Source organism: Mandrillus leucophaeus, unplaced genomic scaffold, assembly GCF_000951045.1.
Source record: "Mandrillus leucophaeus isolate KB7577 unplaced genomic scaffold, Mleu.le_1.0 Scaffold1036, whole genome shotgun sequence".
Classification (NCBI taxonomy): Eukaryota; Metazoa; Chordata; class Mammalia; order Primates; family Cercopithecidae; genus Mandrillus; species Mandrillus leucophaeus.
Window position 1 is genome coordinate 818,943 of NW_012098499.1, and position 8,229 is coordinate 827,171.

Sequence of the window (8,229 nt, forward strand, 5' to 3'; positions counted from 1 at the left end):
TCCGGAAGAACTAGCCTGATGTGACAGACTTACCTGGATTTGGGAAGTTAATTTGTTATTTTTCCCCTCTTTTTTTTTCTGTCTCTACTAGCTCAATTAAAATAGGATTTGGAGATCTTTTTCCTTCGTAACTGAGTGAAAATAAATTATCCCTTATGCTGCATTCTTTTCTATGTTACATTAAGAAAAAAAGAAGAAGGGCCTAGAAGTAATTTTTTCAAGCAGGAGAAATATGTAGTAATTCCTGTTGAATTATTATTATTATTATTATTATTAGGCAATTTCGGGATGTACAAGATGGGTTCTGAGTGCCTATGACATATGAGATTTTTTGTCTTCTTCCTGTTCACTTCTAGGAAATACAGAAAAACTCTTTTTCTGGCTAAAACATATGCTTTTCTGAGAAGGTGTTTTGTTATGTCATTTTGAATATTTGATTAGAATATAAACACAAATCCTTTATATTTATTTTATCATTATTAATATACTCAAAAGACATTCTTATCCCGTCCTTAAGACATTACCAATTCTTGGTAATCACTCTGAGTACAGAGACAGAGTTTGGCTTAGAGATAGAGTGGGGTAGAGGATACAATAGTCTGGAATGGGATGAGACAAGGAAATGAGGAGAGGCCCAGTGACCTCAGGAGTAAGAATCGAAGGTGGAGGGCGGGGCGGGTGCAGAGGTCAGGGATAGAACAAGACCAAGGAAAATAAAGTTGAAAATAGAGTGAGGCTCATGGATTGGGGTTAAGAGTGTGAATGTGTAGAATGTATTACCTGGGATTTAAAAAGCTGAAAGTTGATTTCTTTTGGGGGGTATACAAACTAGGAGTGTTTATAAAATTGCATCTATGTCAAAATGGTAACAAATAAATTGATTCACCAAATATCAAGTAAACTAATCTTTGAGTTACTTAAGTTATATCCTGATGCGCAGGAGGTAGATGAAAACCAGGCCTATCTCACTGAGGCTTCAAAACTAGACCTAAAATTCGAAACCAGAAGGTGATAAATAATGCTGAGATGAGACTAAAGAAAGCCAAAATACTTCTGTCAGCCCCACCTGTCCACTACTACCAAATACGTATTTTCTCTATATAACATGATCTTCAGATTTCATTTTGCATTAAGGGTTTTCAGAGATCTATCCCTTTCAAACTCCTTATTTTCTCATATTAGAAGTCCTCCTGAAGCCTTCCCATTTCAGGCATCAGAAATACCTCAAGATGTGGAGAAAAGAGAACATTTACACACTCTTGATGAAAATATAAATTATTTAAAACCCTATGGAAAACAGTATGGAGACATCTCAAAAAACTAAAAATAGAACTACCATTTGACTCAGCAATTCCACTACTAAGCATCTGACCAAAGGAAAATAAATCATTATATTAAAAAGACACCTGCACTAGGATGTTTATCACAGCTCAATTCACAGTGGCAAAATCATGGAACCAACCTAAGTATCCATCAACAGTTGCTTGGATTAAAATGTGGTATATATACACCACAGAATCCAATGCACCCATTAAAAGGAAGGAAATCTTGTCCTTTGCAGCAACATAGATGGAGTTGGAAGCCATCATCCTAAGTGAACTAACTCAGAAACAGAAAATCAAAGATTGCATATTCTCAGTTATAAGTGGCACTCATAGACATAAAGACAGATAATAAACTCTGAGAACTCCAAAAGGAGGGATGGGAGAGGGATGAGGGTTGAAGAATTACCTATTTGATATAATGTTCACCATTTGGGTGATAGGTACACTAGAAGTCTACCATTATACAATATACCCATATGATAACATGCACATTTACTCTTTGAATCTAAAATTAAGAATGAAAACATCAAGTTACTTCTGGAACCAACAACAGATAATTCTGTTGTTGATTAGTAATTCCTGCCATAAGCACAGGGCAGAAGTAACAAAGGCAGGAACACCAGGTATTTGCCATCCCACAATAGGGCAGATACTTAGGAACTGAGCAGATCTAAGCTCAAATCCTGACTTTGTCACTCACTAACTCTATGACAACGAAAATGCTACTTTATCGCTCTGGGTCTTCATTTCTTCTATAAAAGGGGGCCTAATAATTTCTGCCTTACAGGTTACAATGAGGATTATATTATATAGTTTATCAATGCCACAAACTGAAGATCTCATATACATTAAGTGCTCAATAAATGCTTATCATTAATTAATATAAAAACAGTAAGTTGTCAGAATTTGCCTATTCAATAAACTCTCTAATTCAATTAATTTCCTTGTGATTTTTTTCCGTTTTAACCTCAAAAATATCTTTGACACATAAATTTTAAAAAATTATAATTTTAGAAAATGCAAAAGTATACATTGCTCCTAATTTTCTTGAAACATACCATTTTCTTCACCAGTTTTTAATCTTTTCCTTTAAATAAGCACTCATGTCCTGTGAATATCTTGAATCAGGATTTGCTGTTGTTGTTTATTTGTACCTAGTTTTCACTCTAATAAAATGGATTAGGTACTATAACACAGTATTAAAGAAAGAAAAAAAAAAAGAAATAAACTAAAGAGAGCACTTGTCTAGACTATAGATCTCCAGATTTTTCCTGTGAAGAGCCAAATTGTAACTATTTCGGGTTTTGTGGAATATATAACCTCTTTTGTTGCTGCTATTGTATAAACAAATGCAAATAAATTTATATTATGTAAACATGTTCCCACAGCTATGTACCAATAAAACTCTATTTACAAAGGCACATGGTGGGTTGGATCTGACCCTGGGCTGTAGTTTCCCTGATGTAGAACAACTAGCTCAGCAATGGATGAATGTCTGGTTCTCATCCTTATTTGCAACTTGTCTTCTCTTTGCCCCTTCCCACACCTCCAAACACCAACAACATTCTTCATTTTATGATAATAACAGTGATAATTTTTAAAGTTCCACTTTTATATAAAACTTAATATGTACTCGAAATCAAGAAAAACACATAGAGAAGCTCACATTTGTACTCCAAATCTATGTGCTATTTTATGGATTGAATATTTTTCCCTCAAAATTTACAGGTTAAGCCCTAGCCCCCACAGTAACTGTATTTAGCGATAGAATTATTAGGGAGGTAATTAAGGTTAAATGGGATTATAAAGGAAAGACCCTAATCTAACAGGATCGGTGTCCTTATAAAAAGAGGAAGAAACACCAGAGATCTCTCTCTGAATGTGCGCAAGGAAAGGTCATTTGAAGATAGAGCAAAAAGGTAGCCACCTGCAAACTAGGATGAGAGCCTTCACCAGAAACAGAATTTTCTGGCACCTAGGTCTTGGACTTTTCATCTCCAGAGTGTGAGAAAATACATTTTTGTTGTTTAAGCCACCCAGCCTCTGGTACTTTGTTAGAGCAGCAGAGCTAACTAGTGCAGTTGTGGTCTTCTTGATTGACTTTGACCAAGGTTACTCTAATATCTAACACAGTTAGATTGTGAATGAGTCCTCAAATGACACTCGCTGAGGACCTTACTAATGATGAGTGATGTCCCAAACAGTTCTTTTTGTAGAAAGAAGCAGAATAAGACATCTTGTTCTTTCCTGGGCACCATCCTGGCACAGAGATCCCCTTTTCTTTCCAGTACTGAAATTAAGGTTTTAAATAAATAGCATATGACAATAAATCATTCTTCAAGCATGAAGAGAGAACAGAGAGAAAGACTGTCACTTTTTGATAGGTGCCTGGAAAAAAACATCAATTAAAATATTTTTCTTTCGTGATGGAATTTTCATTTGACCATGTAACAGTTTTTCTTGGATTATTTTGAGGGATGATGTGCCGTCTTCCTGCAGGTCATTCTAGGTACTTTATTTTAATTTGCTGCAGTGCTTTTAACTATTTCTCAAGTCTATGGACACCTTGCATTCTACATTATTATTATTATTATTATTATTATTATTATTATTATTATTTTGAGACGGAGTTTCGCTCTTGTTGCCCAGGCTGGAGTGCAGTGGCACAATCTTGGCTCACTACAACCTCTGCCTCCCACGTTCAAGCGATTCTCCTTTCAGCCTCCTGAGTAGCTGGGATTACAGGCGCGTGCAACCACGCCCAGCTAATTTTTTGTAGTTTTAGCAGAGACAGGGTTTCACCATGTTGGCCAGGCTGGTCTTGAACTCCTGACCTAAGGTGATCCACCTGCCTTGGCCTCTCAAAGTACTGGGATTACAGGCATGAGCCACCACATGCGGCCTCTACCTTGTTTTTTAACATGTATTTTCTACCCTCTTTATCACTTCTGCAGACTTTTGCAATATCCTTCTACAATATACTTGCTTGTAATATGAATAATTCACATTCGTAGGGGAACGAGGTAATGGAAGACTTTTAGAATAAAGCTGCATCTTTACTGAGATGAAAAAAATTAGTATAGAGTTTGGAGAGACAAAAATTCTAAAATGGAACGAAAGGGGGAAGAGAAGGACCAGGAATGGATAAAGTGGTTATGCTAGGAAGAGGTGGCATGTGTAGAAGGGAAGGAGAACAACACAAGGGCTGTATCTTTTACAACTTGTTTGTTTTGAAATGACCTCTTCAAAACACAAATCTATTCAATTTCCCAACTCAAATTGGTTGAAAAATCCTACTCAGCAGCCAAACTTCATAAGAACAAAGCAAAACTAGGCAAACCTGAAATCTATGCATTCTCCTTGCCTTCGTCTTTCCCTTTCATCCTTCATGTAACCACAAAATTTGATAAACATTTGGTTCCAGCTATCATCCTTCTTTCCTGATTGACTACAACAGCTTTATAACAGATCTCAGTGCTGTACTCTCTTCTACTTCATTTCATTCTCCCCTATGGTAATTACCTGAAGTTAGGATTTGATGATGTTGTGCTTAAAACCTTGAAGTGGCTTCTCCTGACACACGAGTTCTCTGTTTACCTCTTCAGCCTCAACATTTGTGTTGCTCTCCTTCCCATCTACACTTGCATGATTTTCTTGAAATTGTTTCCACATGTCCCCTCTTCCTAACATAACCACTTTATCCATCCCTGCTCCTTCTCTTCCCCTTTTTCCTTCCACTGGAGAAAGTTTCTCTCCAAACTCTATACTATTTTTTTCATCTCAGTAAAGATGCTGCTTTATTCTAAAAGCTTTCCATGACCCACTTCCCCATATGAATGTGAATTATTTATTCATTTGTTATGCTCCTATAACACTCTGTCCTTACACCTATATTGCACCTATATTACTGTTACTGTTTACTAGTTAGTTATTTACAAGTTGGTCTGTCTCAATGGAATGTGACTTCTTTAAAAAACAAGAGAGTTTAGTATTGTTTTTATCCCTACTGCTGATTGCAATGTTGGGCATGAAGCAATTGCTCATTAAAAGTGGTTGAGTAAACTTAGACATTTAAGATAAGAATGTTAAAAGGGAGTAATATTTAGGACAGACACTCCAGACACTCTCAGTTCTGATCAGTAACATAAAGCCTCTACAAGGATAGAGAAGGAAACTTATTTTTCAAAGAACTTAGGAATTCTGCATTCTCTTCCAAGTACAAATTAAAAATTGTTAGCACTGATGGAAACAGTTTGTATTGTTGGAAATAAGCTAGTTCCATGAAATGTGAACTTATGAAATGTTCCCATCTCTCCCTCAAGAAGGCTATAATCATGAGGTGGTTCTCAGAAATATTAGATAAGTTGCAGCTAAAAAGGAGAGCAAAGAGTAGCATGACCCCAGAACAAGTATCCTGTTAAGTGTCTTTTTTTTCTTTTTTGCAATTAGCATTGTACTTTCAACTAATTAATTTTTTTTGTTTGCTAAGTATGTAATGTGTAGTTGACAAAGATCTCAATCAGGAAAAGGTATTTCTTTACGGCTGATAAAATCCTGGAGTGACAGAACTGGCAGAGACTTAGAGATAATTTCTCCAATATCCTTAACATATGGAGAGCCTGAAGCAGAGAGGAACAGTAATTTTCTGAGCAAACCTAAATGTGTGTAAATCAGAAATAAAAATGTAAGTGAATGGCTTGTAATCTCATGTTCTTTATACCACATCCTTTAGCCTCATGAATCCTAGTCATGTGTTCTCTGTATAAATAATATTGTCTCTCTGATTGTGTTTTCAGGCAAAAGGAATGGAATTTGTATTCAGTGATCTTAGAAAGTTGTCGATTATCTGCAGAAATGGTCACTTCTGTTTATTTATAGAGTATTTCAACTTTATATCTACAGAATATGAGGTAGAAGAAAGTACACTTGTAGATTTAATCCACATATAGCAATGGGGTTAGTTATAAAAAGTAAATTCCAATGCCTTGACTTACATGAAAGAAATCCATAGGGTCAGTTATACAATGAAAGGTTGTCAGCCATTATATTCTTACTTTGGAATCGACTTTGTTCCTATAGTTTTAAGTAAAAAAAGTTGCCAGAAATTGTACTGCTATGATCTCTAAAAGTGAGCACTTAAACATATTTGCTTATGTTCTAGCCTTTGTTTATAGAACAGGCATTGAGGAGTTGAACAGGAAATGTCACATCATTCTTTACCCAGGATCTATTCCTATACACTCAGAAGAAGCAGCTGGATGAGCTCCAGGTGTAAGGGTTTACTCCGGAACTTCTGGTAGGGATGCTTACCCTCAGATTAGCTGTCTTAGTTCACTTTGTTTTGCTATACAGAATATTTGAGGCTAGGTAAATTATAAAGAAAAGAGGTTTTTTTAGCTCATTGTTCTGCAAGCTAAGTTCAAGAGCATAGCACCACATCTGACTGGCGTCTGGTGAGGCTACATTGTGGGTCAAAACATGGTGGAGAAGCATAAAAGTGAGTGGCATGTTCAAAGAGATCTCATGGTAAGATAGCAAGGAAGAGAGACAATCTAGGAAGCTGAACTCAATTTTATAACACCTGCTTTCTGGTAACTAATCCAGTCCTGCAATAGTGAGAATCCACTCACTCCCAAGGGAGGACATTAATCTATTCATGAGAAATGCATATATTTTGGGGTCCTCCAAGGCCCAAACACCTCCCACTAGGCCTCACCTCCCAACATTTCCACATTAGAGATCAAATTGCAACATGACCTTTGGCATGTTGAAATGCCACGTGGCTTGGCATGTGGTTTTCCTTGACAAATGAAGCAAATACCCTATCTTGAGTTAACAGACAATCATCATTGAAAATGTCAGTCTTGGATGTGGGAGGCACCCTGCCTTGTGTGTGTATTTATACCTGTATGGGATAGACCACTTGTCTCTCCCTGGACTCCTTGGCTCAGAGCAGCATATCTCCATCATTGGCATTTATCATTATTATGAAGGGCTTCACTGTTTTTGCCATCCTTGCTCTAGCAGCCACTGCCTGGGCTACCTCTCTATCTGGCAAGTCAGGATTTCTTTCCAATAGTCACACATTTATGTTAACTGTAATATATTCAGCCTTCATTAAATTATAAATGTTAATAACTAAAGAAAATTTAGGAGGCATCTGTTTGAATTGACCTGATTAACAAAAGTGAGATGGGTCAGATCTTTAGTGTAAGGAAGAGAGACTGAGGAGAGGAATAAAAGGATTGTGGCTGTATGTTCCATTCCTGATCAGGATGCCTCAGGTCCTTTCAGAAATGACCTATAAAGCTTTGGGACCATAACCCATCCCAACATATTTGGGGAATGCCCACAGGAACTCCTGGACATCTGTGACAGCCCTTTCTTAATAAGCAGAGCTTTCCTTACTGGGTTTTTTTAAAAATCAGAGCCACATACATCTCTATCTTGATCCTGAGTTTGAACTTTCATAAAGAAATGGCCCCTTTTAGGGCTGGGCTGGGCAAGGATTATTGCTGGGAAGTGGGTTTTGGTTACCGTGAACAATGGGGATTTAGCTTTGCACTTCTAACTGTGCAATTTGTTCTTTCTCCAACTCCTCCTCTTCAATTGACTCTTGCTTCGCTCTCTTCTGGTGATCAAACAAAAGGGACAAAGGTGAGTGCAACTGTATCTGTGTGGTCTTTATAAAAATGAAGTCATAGTGAAAGTGCAAATAGAGCTGTGAAAGCAGCTAAACTGGCTCACAGTGGACTCGCGTAACTTCTCTGGAGCTAAAAATATGTCTGCTCTGCACCTTCCTGGTGGTATTTCCTTCTCTAAAGCTTGCACAAGGAACATCTTTGTAAAAGAACTGCAGATAAAGTAAACATTTATCTTTGTATGGCATTTTAAATTTTCTGAG